Here is a 19038-nt window from a genome sequence, read left to right as displayed (position 1 = left end):
AGTGACCTGGGACAAGATAGATCATTTGGCCTCTTTCACTCTCCCAGTAGCTGAGGGGAGCTAGCTTGGGCAGGACACTTTGGAGCCTGGAATTTTGGCCTCTGTGACCGACTGACTCAGTCTGCCCAGGAGGAAGCATCTGCTTACAAACATCCCATTCCAGGCCTGACCTGACTGCCCCAAAAGTGTGCCCCTCACTGTACCGCCCTTGGACATGTTATCCATGTGGCATCTTTATGGGTGCTGGGGTTCACTTTCACTTGTGCTGAGAATTCAAGACTTCACTTGGCCTTCGATCCCCTCCTTCCCCCGCAGTCATGGGAACCCCGTGTACTCAGGGCCAGCGTCTGCCAGGCCACTTACTGTCTGCTGCCTGGCTCCAGCTCCCTGTCAGAGGTGGCATTTTGTGTCTGCACCTGCATCTCACCTCTGCCAGGACCGACCCTCCAGCACAGGCTGTCCCCAGCCCTGGTCTCTCGGATTTTCACTTGGCATGTGGTGCTGTATTGTGTCCTTGGAGTGTTTGTTGTCACCTCTGGGCCTTGTTTCACTTCAGTTCAACAACCTGGGTATAAATGCTGGGGTCCCTTGGGTTGGGGACTGGATGGCCAAAGCTCAGTGGCTCTGGGGTAGTTGTTCCAGGAGACTGATGAACTGCAGTCTCGAAGGCCGACCGTGTCATGGTCATCAGCGTGGACTGAAGCTGTGGATGGCACTGTCTTTAGGAACCTTCTCCCCGTGAATACCATCAGACTTTTAGTCTGTGAGTAACGTGTCTGACCCCCTTGACCCAGTACATTTTCAGACTTGTTCTGGTTATATACGTGTTCAGATTCTGTGTTTGTGTTTCTTCTTTCTTACCAAATGTTTAACTGACCCGGTGATTTGGCTTTCACTTGGGGTCTCTAACCTTGTTTGTCCAAGCTCCTCTGTAGTCTGGGGCTTACGCCCTGAACACACTTGGTCTTATCGGCTTAGTCTTGCCAATATGAAGCTAGGCATGTTGGCCCTGGTTAGTACTCAGTTGGAAGACCACCAAGACCAGTGCTATAAGTTTTCCAAGGGGATGGTAGGCCTTTTCTCCCTGTGCCTGGTATGGTACCAAGCACAAAATCATCATTGTCCATCATTGTCATCATCAGAGTGAGAGTTAAGCATTTACTTTGTATGGGGCATTGTGCTAAATTCTTCTGTCTCATAACAGGTTCACCAAGAAAACTCCTAGGAAGTATGGAGGAAGCTGAAACTGGAAACTGAGATCAAGTCAGTTATCCGAGTCTGTATAACTAGGAAAGAGGCTGTGCCAGAATTTAGATTCCAACCTGTCTCATTTTAGAGTCTGAGAAACCACCGTGTATGTTACCTTTGTGCAGTAGCATGTACTCACTTAATGTTTGTTGAGCAGCAACATTGCTTCAGTGGACTACCTGGTCACCATGGTGTCACTCACTCTGATGAGGATAGATAGCACCAGCATTTTTGAAACTTCCAGTGCTAGGCTGTGTGCGAGGTGGCATAATCAATTAATCTGCACAGCTCAATGAGGAAGATTTTCCCCATTTTGCAGATTAGGAAACTGAGGCTCAGAAAGGCTATTAACTTGTCCAAGGTCACACAGCTAGACAGTGCAAATTCAGGATTTGGATGAAGTATGAGCCTAGCCTCTTGATCACTGTGTTATCTACAAAAAAATAAGACTCATTTTTACCTCTGCCCCTTTCTTCTTGCTACCCATTCCTGAGCTAGAGTTGCTTTTTCTTTGTTTCTTCCTGCTCATTCTGTTCTTTCTGAGAGGCCTTCGCTGGAGCCCTCCTCTCAGACTATTTCTGTCTACATTGAACTCATTTTGCAAAACTGGCTCTTCGATTTATATTTTCTGAAACTTTACTTGTAGATAAATCCTCATGATAAATCACCTGATTTAAGATTAGTGCTCCATGATAGACCTATTTGTCTATCTTGTTTCTGACCAAAGGAACAGAATAGGGAGCCCAGAAACAGGCCCATACAAATCTGGACACCTGATTTATGACAGAGGGGCCACGGCTGAGCAGTAGGGAACGGACAGTCATTTTAATAAACAGTGCTGCTGGGATAGTGGATATCTACACGAAAAGAAATGATTCTTCACCACCACCTCACGTCACACACACAAATAAATTCCAGAGAAATCATCAATCTTAAATGTGTAGGTTAAGATAAAAGAAAACTTCATCTACAAGATAACACAGAATATCCTCATAACCTTGAGGGGCCATACATTTTTTAAAGAAGACACCAACAGCAATAGCTATAAAGGGAAAGATGGATATGTTGGTTGACATCAAAATGTAGCTCAGTGGTTGAGCATCATCCCCTGCACCAAGAGGTCACTGGTTCGATTCCCGATCAGGGCATATGCCCAGGTTGTGAGCCCCATCCCCAGCTGGGGGCGTGCAGAAGGTGGCCAAGCGATGTTCTCTCTCATAGATGTTTCTATTTCTCTCTCCCTCTCCCTTCTTCTCTCTCTAAAAATCAATAAAGGAAAAAAATGTTCTTAAAATATGGAACTTCTGATCCATCATGGAACATCACTAAAAGAGAGAAAAGAAATGGAGTGGAGAAGAAGATGCAGCTGTCCCCATAACTGGATTTGTACCCAGAATATATAAAGATCCATAAAATAAGAAAAAGAACCCCGTCCCCTAAAATAGTCGAAAGGATGCCCCATACTTATAAATTGTGGGTTATATGCCGTGTTCTTCTCCCAATTCCGGGTTTTAAGCAGTTGACCCTGGATCATTGGCACAGCCTGGTGGCTGGCCTTGGGAACTGTCTAGTCCCCGGTCCTTGTTCTCTTCCTGTGTGCGGACCCCAGGCCCCTCCTTTCACAGGTCCTACCTCACTCAGCTGCGTATTCAGCCCCAGGTGCCTCTTTCTCATGAATACATAATATATATATATGTCTCTTCCTCTTTTCCTGGGGCTTGTTAATTTTTGATCAGCTATTTTAAGAATTTTTCTCCCCGGCTTTCCCCCGCCCCCCACCTCCTTTTTCATTTCCCTTTTTGTACCTCCTTGTTTAGCCTAAAAACTTGCGGTTGTAAAAGTTATCCTGAAATATTTGAAAGCCTTTGGGGGAGTGGGTGGTTCTGTGGGCCCTAGAGGCAGGGCGAAGACCTGAGGGCTGGTAGCTATGACCTAGGGAGACAGTTCTTTAGTTATGTTCCGGTTGTGCGACCTCCCAAAGGAGGAGAGGAATGACTGGGTCAAGTAGCGGCGAGGCCACACCACAGCTGAGTCACAGTGTTGTTCGTGGAGGGCCCTGTGCCGTGGATGGGCAGCTGCATTGTGATAATCCCCCGTTTTTATCAACAAAGCCCTGAACAGACCCCTGGAGGATGCCCGGGATGTCCAGAGCCGCACCTCTCAGCTGGGAGACTCTCTTGTCCTCCTGCTAGGTCAGGCTTGGCACACATACTATCCCTTTAAGGGTATCATGTAGATTGAAAAATGATTCCGGGGCACCCCTCCACCCACAACCCTCAACACAGAGTGACAAGCACTGAGTCAAAGGTCCGAGGGTCCCCTCATTGTCATGTCAGAAGCAGCCTCTCTGAGGCAGAATTTTCAATTCTCTTCTATTCTTCTTTGCTTCTGTATTTTATTTAAACTCTCACCCTGGCAGTGCCTACTCTTATTTTTTTGTTGCAAAGGTATCGTGTTTTAGACCCATTACCACAGAGAAAACAAACTGGAAGGTGGGCAGGTATGTTTTGGCTTTTAAAATTTTTGGACAGTATTCAGAAATCAAGAATTTAATACAATAAATCTGGATTGCCTCCTTCTCCTGAAAAATGGAATGATCTGGGCTCTGGGGGTCTCCATTCCCCACTGGCCACAGCAGGCAGGGCTGGGGCAGGGCGGGGACGCCCCTTCCACTTGGCACCCCCCACTCCTGCCACCAGCTGCGTTGCCTTTATCACGTGCCTGCCAGCCCATCGGCATTTGAGCTTGCAGCTTTCTGACGTGGCTGAAATAGACTTTTGTGGGCTACCCTGGGAACCCAGATAATATTTTTAGTGTATTTCAATGGGAAAATGAATTCCAGCTTTAGAACAGATTTTTGAAATATCAACAGTGCAAATCTGGGGATGCTTATAGGGTCCTCCGCTAGAACGGGCATGTCTTAAGATGATGGCCTGTCTCATACTGCATGCTGCATGGGGCGTAGCACCTAGCAGGAACTTGGAAAATGATTCCCCGAGTGCCTGTCGTCTGCCCCTCCCAGGCAGTGAACAGAAACACCATGTCACTGTGGACCTGGCCTGTCAGTTCCCTGAGACCAGGTCGCTGCCCAATCCCTCTAGAACACCCACTTAGCCCTAGATACTTGTGTGGAGTTTGGGATCAGTCCCCTGCACAGCCCCTGTCTCAAGAGGAAGTGTCTTTCCCGATTAAAGATCCCGTCGCTGTAGAGTCGGTCCTAATGACCAAACGAGGGGACACAGAGGCCGCACTGCGCCTGCTTTCCTGGCTGATGCCTGTGAGCTGGGGTGTGTGGCAATCACAGGATGCTTGCATTCCAAACCCTGGACAAGGGCTGGGTAAAAGTTCAGCTCATTCCCTTTAAAGAAAAAATTCTTCATCTTTGGCATTGCTAAGTCTTGACCCAGATCCGTCAGAGGCCGTGGAGAGCTCGCGGTGTTTGGAGAGTGATTCTAGTTTCCGAGGCCTGTCGGCTGCAGAGAAGCCCAGGAGAGCCAGCGCCTGCTGGGTGGGAGGGGAAGCCCTGCCTTGTCAGGTCTGCCCTGGCCCAGCCTCCACAGGCCCCAGAGCGTGGACGGAAGGAGCCAGCACCTTCTCCTCACTCAGAAGTTATCTTTACCCCCGAAGTCAAACACCACACACAGCACCCTGTAAAATCACTTCCTGGTAGGCTTGAGCATGCTTGCTAAGTAAACATCCTCCCCTGTTTTTGGAACCAAATTTGTTTCTGCTTCCTGGTCATCCCATTTGGGTTTTTCTGTTCTTGGTGCCACGCAGAATCCGGTTGATAGAAGAAAGAGCTCGAATTGGGCAGCGGCACCCACGACGACTGTTTCAATCCTAGTAAAATTGTAAGAACAGTGACGGGGTTGCAGGAGGAGGAAAAGACTCAGATGAAAAGTGAAATCAAACAGTAAAACCTTCCCAAACAGAGTGCTGTCCTAATGCTTTGCAAGTCAGAGTGGGATCCGGCGGCGCCCGCGGTGGGGACCTTCCTTTGCATCTCCTCCAGCTCAGTGACTGACCACACTCTCTACCTGGCACGTCCGTGGCCGCGAACGGCCCTCCTCGGCCCGAACTTGCCCTTGCTCCGTCTCTCGTGACTCGTTTGCCTCTTCTTTCTCACTTCCACCCACCCGTGACATCTCCATCGCCATGGCAGTGAGCAGCCACGTCACGCACCAGGTTCCCCGGGTGATGGGCCAGCTCCGCGCCGGGCCCCGTTTCCCTCTCGTTCTCTGTCCTGAAGCAGGAGGCTCCCTGGCAGAGCTCAAAGCCCTTTGTTTATTTGATCCTGGGCTCTTGGATAAATCAGGAATGTCCTGACATGAACTTAGGCATGTTTTTCTTCCATGGAAAAGAAAACTACGGCAAATGGTATTTAAGTAGGCAGAGGACCATTCCGGGGGACTTGCTCTAGTGCTATCAAGGCCGCATTCCTTTGGTCATCAGACCCGTAGGTAACTTCTTTGTTGGCATGCTCAGCCCTGGAGCCCAGAAGGTGTGAATGTGAGGCACTTTTCCCCCTGCTGGGAGCCTGGCACAGATGCTCTGGGCTTCTTTGAAAACCGTGGAGCGCCATGGTTGCCTTCCAAGTGGTCTTTCTGTGGGGTGAAATCGTGGCCCAGAGTAGTTGCTTGAAGAAGGCTGGACGGAGTAAGGTGGCTGCCCGGCCGCTCTTTCTCAAGCCGTCTTCCTGGGAGTTGCAGGGTTCTCGGGGTGATCTACTTTCTGAGTCAACTCCTCCAGGGCCGGAGCCTCTCTCTGACTTCCAGTCAGGTCTAGGCTCATACGGTACAACTGGTTGTCAGAAACCGTTTTGGATCTTCACTCTTTGGATATAGCAGTGTGGGACCCAAGGCTCCCTGCGTTGGTCTGGGTATACGGGGTTCAGTGATAGCGTCGGAGCTGTCTGGACACATTCCTGGGCCTGGGGCAGGAAAACATTCGCAGCTATGTGCTTTGCTGTAGTGGAGAGCTGTCAGTATCCAAAAACAGTCTCAGGCCCTCTCCAGAGCATGGGGGGCACCCTTCCCCCCCTTGTGAGAGACTTTCCAGGTGTGCGAATGCCCGTGATTACCACCGCAGAGGCTGTGGGCTGCCCACCCGAGGGAAGAACCCAGTCGTTGGCCACTCCAGGTCCACGCGTGGCTGCCGCGCTGTTTAGTTGCTTTTCATGTTGTCAGAGGATCTTCTTGGGAACAAATGACTCAGCAACCTGGATCTCCGGGACTGAGCGTGGCATAAGTGCCTTTTGAGAAGCGACTGGACGTACCCACCTCGTCCCTAAAACTCTGAGCTCTGGAAGAATGGAAATCCAGACAGTTTTACTCTGGATTCTTCAGGTTGCAGTTCAATTTGGTTTCTTTAATTCCTGCCCCAATAGAAGGATCTCACTCATGGGATAAGCAGGCAATGTTTTAATTACACTTTTTGTCTTTAGGAAATTCCAGGGAGAAAAAGGTCCTGGTTGGTGGCCAAAAAACCAGAAAACAACAAAAATTTTACAGCTACGGCTGTAAATCTGGACTTGTCTGTGGCAGAAAGAGTTAACAGGACGGTGGTCTCTGGGTGAGGACCATTTTTTTCTTACGGCTGGGAGAAGCTCACAGGGCTCAAGAAAAGATGACGCAACATTTAGTGTGGGACAGCCCTGTCTGCCTTGTGGGCGCTGTCACTCAAAGAGTTAAGCTAGTCCTGTGGCTGGGAATCCCTCAGGGAAGGTGTGAGCCGGCAGGGACCAGGCCCTCTATGCCCCAGAGCAGTGAGGTGTGGGGTAAAATGGGACTGAGAAGTGTGGCCAGGGAGCGGAGTGGAGGCCCAACTTTTTTTTGCCTTGTTTGACCAGCCTTGGCACTGCCCTCGGGCTCTCCAGGGGAAAGCTGCAGTTCTGCTCTTGCAACACAAGGAGCAGACTGGAGAATTTAGATCTGCGTCACAGAGCTCAGAGAGAGAGAGAGAGGGAGAGGGAGAGAGAGAGAGCGCTCCGTCGATAGGTCTGCTAGCAACAGCCGTGCTGCAGAGAGAGAGAAATCAAGAAACAAGTCATAGCAACACCGGGCACCAGGTTCTGCCAGCTCACTTGCCAAGCGTTCAGAAATCTGTCGGGGGCTGGAGGCGTCTGGGTAGCCTAGGCTAAGGAGATGACACGCAAGGTGTCACGGGTGGTTCCCGTGGGGAGGACGTGGGGTGGTGGTGGGGGCAGGGGTGGGAGCAAGAGGTTGTGGGGTGATGGTAGAAGACTTTACGGGACCAATTTCTGGAACCTTCGGGACTGCGGCACCTTACAGCTGGATGGAGATTTGGGTCTGCGCAGGCGACGGTGGGTGGTCCGATGGGCTTCAGGACTTGATGGCGTAACCCCTTTCTTTCCCCACGTACGTATTTGCTGGGATCGGGGGCGATGTCTCTGCGTATGTGGGCGCTCTGTCTTTCTCACCCTCTTTCTCACTTTTTGCTATTTTTTTTCTTCGAGGGAGGGCTTTTTTTCCACTTCAGCTTCTTTTCCCTGAGTGGCAGCTGCTCACTCCTGGCCAGGGGAGAGGAGAGAGGAGCAAGCTGTCCCCAGTGTCCCACCTGACCTCCCCGTCTTTACCCTCTTTTCCTTCTATTGGACAGACATACAGACTGGTTTTCCGGGTGAAGTGTCAGCATCTGTTTGTCCGTGCAGGTCTCAGGTGGAAGGCTGGGGGAGTGAGGAGAGGTGGAGAGGCAGGCCAGGGCAGAGTTTCCCAGGGGCTGCCTTCTCAAGTGTTCAGCCCTGGGAACCTGGCTGGGGCTGGTGAGGAGCAGGTGGGCAGGCTGGGGTGTGGGCTGGGAGAAGTGGGGTAAAGCTGGTAGGTTTGTCACTGCGTAGTTGGGGAAAGTGGGGAATGGTGACGCAGTCACTGTTGCATCTTGTTAAGAGCTCTAGGGGGACAGGTAGTGAGGCTCCCGGGGTCTGTAGGGCCGGCTGAGAGGGCTTAAGGATGAGCTGAGAAGGGAAGCTAGCATTTAGAGATTAAATGTCATCCTTTTGGCGTTGGAAAGTTGTTTACCTTGCGCTCTCTGTGTCTCCATGTTGGCACCCTTCCAGTTCACATGTGATGGCCTTCCTTGTACTGCTGCATCATTAACTAAGTGACTGAGCTGGCCTTCCATTGGCCAGGGGAGGGCTCTCACTCCAGACACTTCCTCTGATTGGTGGGTTGGCCCATGGCAGGTGAAAACCTTTTTTTGATTGGCTGAGGGCAAGGTATCAAATCTGAATTTGCATTTCACTTGCTTAAAGGGGAGGGGGGAGAAGCCCAGCAGCTTTCTAAAATCTGTTTAGGGGTGTGCGTATGCTCCTGTGTGCCTGCTTTTGACTGACCAGTGGGAAACCTCTTCCTGTGCCTTTTTTATTTCGTGCACTCAAAGGAAGAGGAGCTTAGGGCACCCCAAACTTTTTGGAGGGGGAAGGGTTGGGGAGATAGGTGCGTAGAGGGTTGGCCACACTGGAAGAAAATATTTGTCCTTTAGTTTGGTGTCAGAAAAGGGAATTTTGGAATCAGCCACACCTCAGTGTTGCGGCAAAATAATTCTTGGCTGCCCTGGAAACGCATGGGCAAGGTAGGGCAGAGCTGCTGCCGTCGCCACCACCCCGGGCTTCCTGCTGCCTCTGGGCTGCTCCCGGGGGACCAGAGATTTGCATTGACATCTGGGGCTGTCCAGAGCTGAGCCCAGGATGGGAAGGACCTGCCTTCTGGAAGCTGCTGCTCCCTGGTGCCTGGAAAGGTGAGGACGGGACCGACCCTCGGACATTGCTCAGAAACTGCGTATTTGGTGGGGTTTCAGGGCGAGCCACTGGGCCTTGAGAGGTTTGGAGGTTAGAAAGGCTTGTCATTCGGGGAGTGACGAGAGTGAGAGCAAAACTAGGACAGCAGGCTGTTTCTCTGGTTGGGGGGCAGGGGACGTGGAGAAATCAGGGTTCCGGCTCCCCATCTCGTCCTGGGTGCAGGTCTCACCTTGGTGGGGAGGGGCTTCCGAGCCCCCGCCGCCATGCGCAGTGGCCCCCGCCCATGACTGCGCATCTGGGAGCGCAATGCGCCCTGGGTCTCCGGCCTAGGACAGCACCGCCCTTATTACATAACGGAGGGCACGGCTGCGCCCACTCGGCCCTCCTGCCACCCTGCCTCCTGGCTCGCGGGCCCTCGGAGCCGGGGAGGGTCTTACAGCGGAGCCACGAACGGCCTCAGTCTCCGGAGGGCTGGCTGTCCTCTGGTTGGGGCAGGAGCTAGGTTGGAAGGCAGGAGGAGGGACTGCTGTGTCCCATGTTGGGGTGTGAACGTAGAACGTCCTTCCGAATGCCCGGTGTCACCTATGGCCCCCAGGACCTCTCGGGGGGGATGGGCGATGCCCTTATTTCCCTCTTGTGCTTTCTGGCTTTTGAGGGGAAGTTTCTGAAGGGAAAGATGTGGCCGTTGGGAGAGTGAGGAAGGGTTTGGGGGCCCAGTGGACGGCCCTTGTCACTAGCTCTCCTTTCCCTAGGTGGGTTGATAATGTTTTTGGACCCCTTTGGTCACAAGGCTGCCATTTTGGAGGTGTTTCTGCTGGTCTCTGACAAGGTAGCGTTGGTTTTTCTGGTCCTGCTGTGCCGGTTCCGCAGAGTGGGCGGGGGGCGGGGGCTCCGCCGGAGGGGGGGCCAGGCGGCACCGAGTGACTGCGGCAGTGAGGGTGGCCCCACGGGCAGGACTGCCCAGTCCCACCCTCGGACCCAGTCCTGGCTGAGGGTTTCACCCCGTGGGGCCCGGCTTTGCCAGAGCATGGGCACTGCCAACCCAAGGCCTGGGTCTCCTGCCCTGGGCTGAGTCTTACAGCAGTTGGTGAAAAGCTGAATTTTGAGGGGAGAGTGGAGGCAGAGACGTGGCAGCTCATCTCAGACGTGTCGGATCTGTGGTTGGTGTTCCCCCAAAAGGTCTGCTTCCTGCAGTCTCCCCACGGGGCTGGGGGTGGGGTCCAGGGTCTGTCTGTCTGTCCTGATGGCCCTGCCATGGTGTGGTGTTTCCTCCCAGTTGGCGCTCACGCCCCCTGCCAGTGCCGAGGTTCCAGCTATGGCCAGGCCTGTGGCTCCCTCTGCCCGTCCTCTGCCCCTCGTCCTCCGGCCATCTTGTCTGCCCTGCCCAGGATTTAAAATGGTTTCTCACCATTTCCAGAGGAAGAGCCCTTCCCCTCGCTTGCTGCCGAGGCCTGTCTGCCACTAGCCTGAGTTCCGGGGCAGTCTTGCTCCTCCGAGTTTCCCTGGGTGGACCATGTATTCTAACAGAACCAGGTGGCTTCCTTTTCCTGCCTTGCCCACCTCTGTTTCCACGAGTGGCATTTCCCAAGGCCACCCACCCGCAGCAGTGCCCTCCCTGGACCTCTCCTGCTGACTTCACTTCCCAAGCAGGGGTCCGCAGAACCACCCCGTCCCCTTCGGCCGAACCCCCGTGGGCTTCATCCCTCCTTTATGCTCCTTCCGTTGTTATTGCCTTTTGTGGATGAGTCTTATGCTGCCTATTAGATTGTGAGCTCACACATGCCCAGTGGGTGCTCTCTGTCCGCCAGGTGCCACGTCACGCTCTGCCAAGTGGCGATTTTATTTATTTGTTACCACAGCCCAGCGAGGAGAGTTCCGTGTCTGGTAAGTATTCTGATCATGGTCAGAACCCTGGTCTCTCAAAGCCTTTGCGTTTTTTTCTCTCTCAAGCCTCCGTGTCTGCAAAATGCCTCTTAACGAGGTAGAGCCCCAAAACGTGTCTATTTAAGGAATTTTGTAATTCCTGATGCACTGTGGGAGTTTGGGTGGCCGATGTTTTTGCACTCAAGGTCTGGGACACTTAGCTGTCCCATACCACCCTCGCTGCTGCCTCCTTAACTTTTACTGTCCCTTGGTGGCCAGTTTCACTCCTGATGCTAACTTCTTGTGTGGCTAGAATGGACGGATTGACAGACTTCAGTTATCCTGGTGGCTTTCCTCTTGGAAGAGGAGGTGGAGGTCGGGTGGGTTATGGTATCTTCCGAGCAGAAATAAGGTCCGTAACCCAGTGCAGAGTGGAGACCGTGGGAGGCAGGGAGCAGGACCCTGCACTTGGACAGACGCAGGCTTGCATCCGACGCTGCCGTGTCTTCGCTGGGCGGTGGGAGACAAATCATTTCATCTTTCTAAGTCTTAATGTCCTCAGTCAGTGAAATGGAGCCACTGTGACGACACAGAAATGCCTACTATTTTTCCACGCAAATAGGTTCCCAACAGAAAGTGTGTCTCCCTTCCCCCTGCCCAGTTGTTTTTCAGGAGGGAACACAGCAGTTGACCGGGCTCGAGGAGAAATGGGGGGAAGGGGAGCTTGTGTGCCTTCACTGGCATCAGAAGCAGGGGCAGGGGAGGAGGTCACCGGGCAGCACGCACCTGAAACCTGCCAGGTGGTGTCTTTGCCCCACCTACAGTCAATACCCTCTAACTCCTGCATCAGAAAGACGCCATGGGAACAGAGGGGGCCGGGAGGCCTGGTGGTGGCAGGCTGAGGGTTAACCGGGTGCCTTCCTGGGAGCCTTTTAATGCCAGGTTGGTTTCCCTTCTCTCCTCACAGCAGTGGCAGCCTGCTTCCTGACACTGTGCATCGGTGGAGGGGAGCGGGGCCCCCTGCAGCCCCTCGTCACCAGTTCTGGGGCTGCAGAGCGGAGAGTGACGACAGCCCCGCGAGTCGTCAGCCGACGGCAGTGGGGACCCTGGTGACGGCTGCTTTGTTGTTTTTTTCCTCTCTGGATGATGACTCAGTGTGTTGGGAGCAGGAAGATGGAGCGCTCAGCTGAGTGGCCAGGACATTCTGTCAACATGAAAGCAGAAACAGCTTGTTGGGGCTCTGAGCTGACCCCCAGGCTAGGGTCATTTTCAGCAAGGGCTTGGCAACCAGAAGCCCACTGTTGAATATAGGGGTGGGGTGGGGAGACACCAGGTGATTCGAATTCTGTGGACCCTGGAATTTTAGAATCTGAAAAGAAAATGCAGCTGTTTGTATTTTTAGATGAACTTGGCAAACAGGGTTGCTTCTTGAGCTTCTCTCTAGTCCCAAACGAGAGACATCTTACCAGGGCCCTTGGGGATTCCTCACTGGGGCTCATTGCCTTGGACAGAGGCAGGTTTCTCCTTAGGGTAGGGGAGGGCCTAGCAGGGGCGCGCCGGGACCCCATGGGCAAGTGCTCTCCTCGGCTGGCACTGTGTAATGATGGTGGGTACACATCTCCGGCCTTAAGCTGGAACCCGGTTCTTGGGCAGCCTGCTTCAGCCTCCGCCTTCCTGTAGTCCCAAATCAAAGCTTGTCTTCTCCCCTTCATCGTCCTCATGTCCTTCTTTTTTTTTTTTTTGGTACGTGCCCCTAACGGGAACTGAACCCGGGACTCTCTGGTCCGCAGGCTGACGCTCTAACCACTGAGCCAAACCGGCCAGGGCTCTCACGTCCTTCGTAGGCGAAATGGTGGACCTTGAGTTCCTGCCGATGCGTGTGTATCATGGCGGCTCAGGTTCTAGGCGTTTCTTGAATCTGCAGCATTGCGCCAAATGCATGTGACATTCCCCCAGGCCCTGCCCACCTGCCAGGCCCCGCCCAACCGTGCCTTCTTGGGAGCAGGAGAGAACATGGAGCGCCACTGCCACTGAATTGTGGCCAAACCATGATCCCCAGCATCTGGCTTTACTTTCTCTCTTCTCCCTCCAGTGTCCCAGGGCAGAGGCGCAAACAACTTGTGGGTGGGGATGAGGGTCAGCCTGGCCCGGGAGCTCCCTGCCTCCTTTCCCTGTGTTCCATTTTTCAGTCTCACGCATTCCCATAGATGATGCTACTAACATTTGTGGCTGAGCACCTCCTCCTTTCCACAGAGACCTCCTGGCCTGACTCACTGGGGATCTCTGGTAGGAGTGGCTTTGGGCCCTTGGGAGCCTGAGGGAGCAGGGAGACCTGACCGAGGTCACAGCGGACAGTTGGCCAGGGCAAGGGATGGAGCCAGCCGTCCCCACCCAGAGCATGCAGGCTGCACCAGCTCCTGTGTGTCATGTCTCTTTGAGCCTGAATACAGAGCAACTTGACCTAAAAAACATTATATATATGTGGGTGTTGGATCCTTTGAGTCTCCTATTTCTTTGTCCAAACGCTGTGTGTATGATGAGAGCCCCAGTTCTGCACTTCAGACAGCTCTGTCGCCCCTTGGGGTTGTTTTCTGAACGAGCTGATGGACAGGCTCTCCATGACAGCACCCCGTGCCCACGGGTACTGGTCTTCCCCAGGGCGATGGGCTGAGCAGTGTCATGCTTCCGTCATGCTTCTGGACGGTGAGCAGCAGCTGAGGGCCTGCTCCCGGGGCCACGGCATAACCCAGCGGGGACCCTGATGGTAGCCTGCACAATGAATTGCTTGCAGTTGGCCCTGTGAACTGAGCCCACGTATCTTCCTTTTGCTTCTTTCCCACAGAGAACTCAGAGGAGTTTAACTCCCTGAGTAAGTGACAACCCCTTGGAGACTCCGCCCAGCTGAGGAGGGTGCTGGTATGCAGAAGACAGCCGTCATACTGTGAGATAATGTATGCCCCTTTGCATTTATTGGGAACCAAAAAAAAGGGAGAGAGAGGTGCCTGGCAGCCTGGCTCTGTGCAGTAAGTATTTGTCTGTATTCTTTTGTTCCTTCAAACATCGGAAGTGGATAGATGTTTATTGACCCCAGCCGGCTGCTGTGCCTTCTCCATTCTGTCCCTGCACACCCCCACCCTTGGTCCTCCAGAAGAGAGGACTAGATTGTTTTTCTCATGCTGCCAGAGAGCTGTAGAGATGCTAGAACTTGGTGTTCAGCCCCCTCACATTCAGGAGAAGTTGCTTTTCCCTAAAATAGAGCCAAAAGCCCGTGTCGCTCAGTGCAGAGTGTTAATGGGCAAATGGCAGGACCCTGTGTGCCCTCACTGCCCCCAACAGGGAGGTGAGGCTCAGTTGGCTGGCTGAGGGAGGCTGGGCCTTGCCAGCATCTAGCATGGTTCTCTGCCAAGTTCTAGCTCCAAATCTCTAGGCCGGTTGGAACCTAGACTATATATAGCATTCTGCTAAGCAATTCTTATCGGACGTGTCTGCCCTCCCCCGTGGGAGAGGAGTACTTCTATCAGAGAATCAGAACCTAGAGAGTGAGACATCTCTGAGGGGCCTTTCATTCTGGGAGGGGTGTGTGTGTGTGTGTGTGTGCGTGCACGTGTGTGTGCACGTGCTCACACACGCCTGTGTCTAATTCAGGGCTGCCAAGCTTTCTTTCCCCCAGATCAGATGCTGATAGACACAAAGGTCATATGGATGAGGGCACTGATGTGGGAGGGGCTGACAACCTCGATGGATTTGGGCTCTGGATGGGGAACAGGAGGGACTGGGCGCACCATGTGGCTGAAGGCACAGTGCGACCCGTGGCTGAAGGCACAGTGTGCCCCGTGGCACAGTCCAGCCTCCGCTCTGTCTTCCGGGTTTCCTGTTTGCCTTGCTTTGCCTAAGGATGTCTTCTGACCTCCCTTTTCCTTCTTTTGGACCTCTTGTCTTCCCTGCCTTCCTTCTCCCCATCCTCCTCCTTTCTTTATTTTCTTTAGGATGTATGAGGGCAGACTGAGCTCCAGTATCCATCCGGGAGCTTTGTGGGCTCCCTGCCCTCAGCCCCCTTTGGCGTTTCTGAAAATGTGCCTTTACTAGGCAGAGGTGCCAGCTGTCCTCAGGAGAGCTGGCTCGTGACTGAGCATGTCATGCTGGGTGGTCTATGCAGAGTGGGCTGGATATCTGCCTTCTCCCTCATAGGCACTGCTCAGCCAGCACTCCGCGGGTCTGTGACCGAGTGCTGATTGATGTGACAGATGACCGGTCTTGTCAGTGACTCATCACCAGGCTGCTTCATGGAAACCAGATGCAGCATGGAAAATACCGTGTAATCCCTGCCCTGCCTCCCAGGTAAGTCAGGTGTGGGCTGCCCCTTTCTCGTTTTCCCCAAACCCCTTCTTTTCCCATGGAGACCATTTTCCTCATTCACTGAGGAATCCGTAAATGCCTCAACTCACAGTCTCCCACACAATTGCTCTTCCTTTATTCTCTTCCTGCTGGTTTTTCTGTGAATGGGGTTAGTAACCAGCAGATACTGAGGAAGGGTGGCCAGCCGAAGTGACCGGGCCGCGAGGATGTTGGGAGAGAGCTGGGGAGGGTGCTGGGAGTGGTAGTTGGCAGAGCAGATGGGCCTCCAGGTCACTGACTGGGCACTGTCCTTGGCCCCTAACATCTGGCCTGAGATTCTGGGTTTAACCCGTCAGGTCTGGGGAACCTGCCTGGGCCTGGGGTGTCCTCTTCCCTGTGTCATCTCAGGGGATGTCCTCTCTTCCTTCAGACACCTTTAGCCTTGCTGGCCCTCGTCTAGGGCTGTAGTTTAGGCTTCAGACTGTGGTCTGGGCAGTAGACGTTGGGGCTCTTTCCCTATTTTTTTTGTAGTGAATCACTTTCTTCCTCTAGGCTATTATTGCCTTCGCCTTAAAAAACAAAAATTCCTGGACCAATAAGCCATTGCAAAGCATCTGTAGGCAGTTGATGTAGAAATGATTTTTCTCTGCCTCACTTGATGATAATAGCAACGGTGATTAAAAATGACGGCGGCCTGCAAAACTGGGGAGGTCTGTCGCATTACGGAGACGATTCGGAAAGCAGACTCGAGGCTCTTGCCATGTCACCGAGAAACCTCTCCGACAGGTGGATTCCTGCACCGTCCTGGGCCGATAGGGCTGGTTGGAATGAGCCGAGAACAGATTTGTCTGGGGTTTAAAGATAAAAGGAGGGGTGCTATGTCATTTTATGATGCTCTTGGCTAATGTCAGGAGGCACCTGTGGGATCCCACCGCTCTGCTTCTGTCTCTTCCGCACCCCGCTGCCTTCCCAACGCTCTCCGGAGAAGTCGAGCCAGTTCTGCCACACGGGGTTTCAGGCCTCTTCCCATCTGAGATGAATCTGGGAATTGGCTCTGAGCAGCCTGAGATCCTCGCCGACTGAGGAATCCAGGGCTGTTTGGACGAGTCCGTGTCTCTTCCTTCAAGGAATTTGACATGTCTCAGCGCCCCCCCCTCCCCCCCGCAGCACTAATGTAGCAAGGGATGGCGAGGGGTGTTGGCTCTGGAACATGAATAAAGAGGAGGGATCAACTTTGGTGCAGCTGGGGAGATGAAGAGGAGCAGGCCAAGTCCCTCAAGATGCGCCGGCCGAGCATGGCCAGCGCTGGCTGTGGGGCCGGAGCCAGATGGAGCTGCTGGCCGTGCGCCAGAGCCTCCGCGCTCGCCTGTGCGGTGCATCCCTGGGCCTGGCTCTGGGTGACCGCCGCTCATTCATAGCCCTGCCTTTGTCCAGACTGGGACGACCTGGACGGGAAGCTGAGGGGCCGTTGTTTTTGCTCCTTGTGACACAGTTGTTCCTGTCACTTCTGATGGTTGCGGAATTGGGACTGGAGCTTCCCTGTTGACATTCCTATTTGTGTTCCTCACCTGGTTCGTTCCTCCCCGCTCACCAGCCTGGCTTCTACTGATACGACACAGGGCGTTATGTGTCGCAAGTCAGGCTGGCTGAACAGTTGACACCTCCCGAGCAGGGGGGCAGCTGGGCATATCTGGCACTTCTTTCTTGACCTTTGGATCCTTGTGGTCTGGAAGCCAGGAGGCAGGGTGGGGCCTTTCCATCTGGGTCCAGCAGAGGTTAACAGAGCTGGTGGCGCTAGACCTGTGGTGGTGTGGCTTGGCCGGCAGGCGTGGGGGGCGGGGCCCTGCCCGGGGACCTGATTGGTCAGCACCTTGTCGATTCCATTGAATTCTGGTCTGGTCAGGGCTGTGAATTGTTTAATGCATGTCTTGGCTCCGTCCCCGGGCACCAGTGCCCCTGCGGCAGCAGCCACGGCCTTAGAGAGGATCTGTACCTTGTGCCGGTCACTTCTTTGGGCACGGTGCCTGCCTGTGAGATATGTAAGACACGCTGCCCTTCCACAAGCCGGCAGTGCACGCGAGGCCCTCCTCTCTCTTCTCTTTCCTGGGACCTGTGTCTGTGAGCAAAGCAGAGACGGGGCTTGGTTTCTCGCTGGCTCCTTGCACGGGAGCTGCTTGTGGGCTGAGAGGGCCAGGGGGCACCTCCAGGCCCCGAGGCTGTGCAGAACCTGATACCGTCGTGCTGGGCCGGGCAGGGGGGGAGTGGGGGAAGAGGATGGAGAAAGATGTGGGGAGACGGCTGTGCATTGCCTGACCACAAGATTGAGGCCAGGAGGGTGCAGGAGGGTGTATCCGGTGTCGGCTGTGGCTGCCTGCGTGGCCCAGAGTGGGTGTGCGTGCGTGGAGCCCAGATCGGGATCCATCATGAGGCCTGAAGCCCGAGATGGGCGCCAGGGCTCCTGGTTGAGACCAGGGAAAGGGAAACGAACCTTCGTTATGAGCCCCCTCTGCTCACCTGATTTCACCGTCGGACCAGCCATGCGAAGGAGGTGTGACTTCCCTTTGAGGGTGGAAGAAGCTGTGATTATCAAATGACTTAACCAAGGTCACATACTTGGTCAGCGGGGTCATTGCGATTTAAACCCAGGCACTTCCAACACCACTGTTTGCTCTGAGCTAAGACCCTCGGAGGCGAGGCAGCCAGGAGAACCAATGTGAAACAGAGCGAAAGGCAGGATGCCCCAGGGGACTTCACAGTCCCCGGGTCGGCTATGCCACGCCCCCTGGGGGCGGCAGGGCACAGGAAGGTTCTCTGGGGTATCCGTGGACAGGCGGGGCAGCGCCTGCAAACACGTTCCTTCCACAGATCTGGGCCCAGCCCCCGCCTTGTGCCAGGGACTGCTTTAGGTGCTGGGGGACAGAGCTCAGCCACGTTCCAGGGTGGGAGAGGCCATAGACAGCAACAAACAGAATGAGAAGACATAGGAAGCAGGCATTGTGGAAAAGGAGGACACCCATGCATAAGAAGGGGGTTCCAGATGTTGGTCAGGGAGGGAATTCAGGAGCCTGGAGGACCTCGGCCACACGGGGAAGCCGCAGTGATCGGGCCTCCGGAGTCAGACTCGACAGAGATGCCAACCCCTCTCTTTTCTAACACCTAGAAATATCATCCAAGGTCCGCGTAGCTCGGAGGAGCTTGCAGTGGCTCTGGACCGAGGTGGCCGTAGGCGTCAGGCCTTTGGTCCCCAGCAGACTGGGTTTTTTTCCACTGGCCCTGACTGCTCTTGGCCTTCGTCTCCTACCCTCAGCAGGTGCCAGCTGGTGTCCTACCTCAGCCTGGTCACCATGCCCTTCTTGTCCACACAGCACAGAGGAACACTCAGATTAAGGCTCTGTCGAGTCACTGGTAAAGTATGTGCCCGGAGGAGGCAGCACTCAGTGCCCAGCCTCTCCTGCCAGCACACGTGATCCCGAGATTGTCGCGATAGGGCAGGGGCAGGTGGGGGGTCAGGGACGAGAAGTCGCCTTGTGTTGTAGATGCTTGGACACACGTTGTGTCTTGAGAGACTGAGGCAGGTTGTGGCCAGAGACGTGGGAGGGATATTTCCAGTGCGTGCAGCTCCACGGCAGGACTTGTTTATGGAGAAGTGGATCAGTCGCCAGCCCACATGAGTCAGGCCACGTGAGTGCTGCTTCCCTCCTCGCCCCACGGTCATACCTGCCTCCCTCAACCACCAAGACTGCCACCTGCTGCCGGGGTCTGGTGTTGCAGGGTGCAGCAGGGGTCCTGGTGGTCGGGCTCAGGGAAGGTGGGCCTCAGCAGGCCTGGGCTCCCTG

The 19038-nt window shown here is 54.2% G+C and overlaps 1 long non-coding RNA gene across 6 annotated transcripts in view; it reads left to right on the top strand.

The window, feature by feature from the left end:
* LOC118636932 overlaps positions 1-19038 on the top strand; it is a 65187-nt gene that overhangs the window by 38896 nt on the left and 7253 nt on the right. For 5 of the 6 annotated variants that reach the window (XR_004960857.1, XR_004960853.1, XR_004960852.1 and 2 more), the window contains one exon: positions 13710-15205. This is a non-coding gene — a long non-coding RNA (uncharacterized LOC118636932). The remainder of the gene's footprint in view (positions 1-13709; positions 15206-19038) is intronic. The other variant, XR_004960854.1, reaches the window with a different exon arrangement.

The sequence above is a fragment of the Molossus molossus genome, unplaced genomic scaffold, assembly GCF_014108415.1.
Source record: "Molossus molossus isolate mMolMol1 unplaced genomic scaffold, mMolMol1.p scaffold_m16_p_20, whole genome shotgun sequence".
In the NCBI taxonomy this organism is placed as follows: domain Eukaryota; kingdom Metazoa; phylum Chordata; class Mammalia; order Chiroptera; family Molossidae; genus Molossus; species Molossus molossus.
The sequence above is the reverse complement of the archived record's forward strand: the minus strand, read 5'-3'. Positions and strand labels throughout refer to the sequence as shown.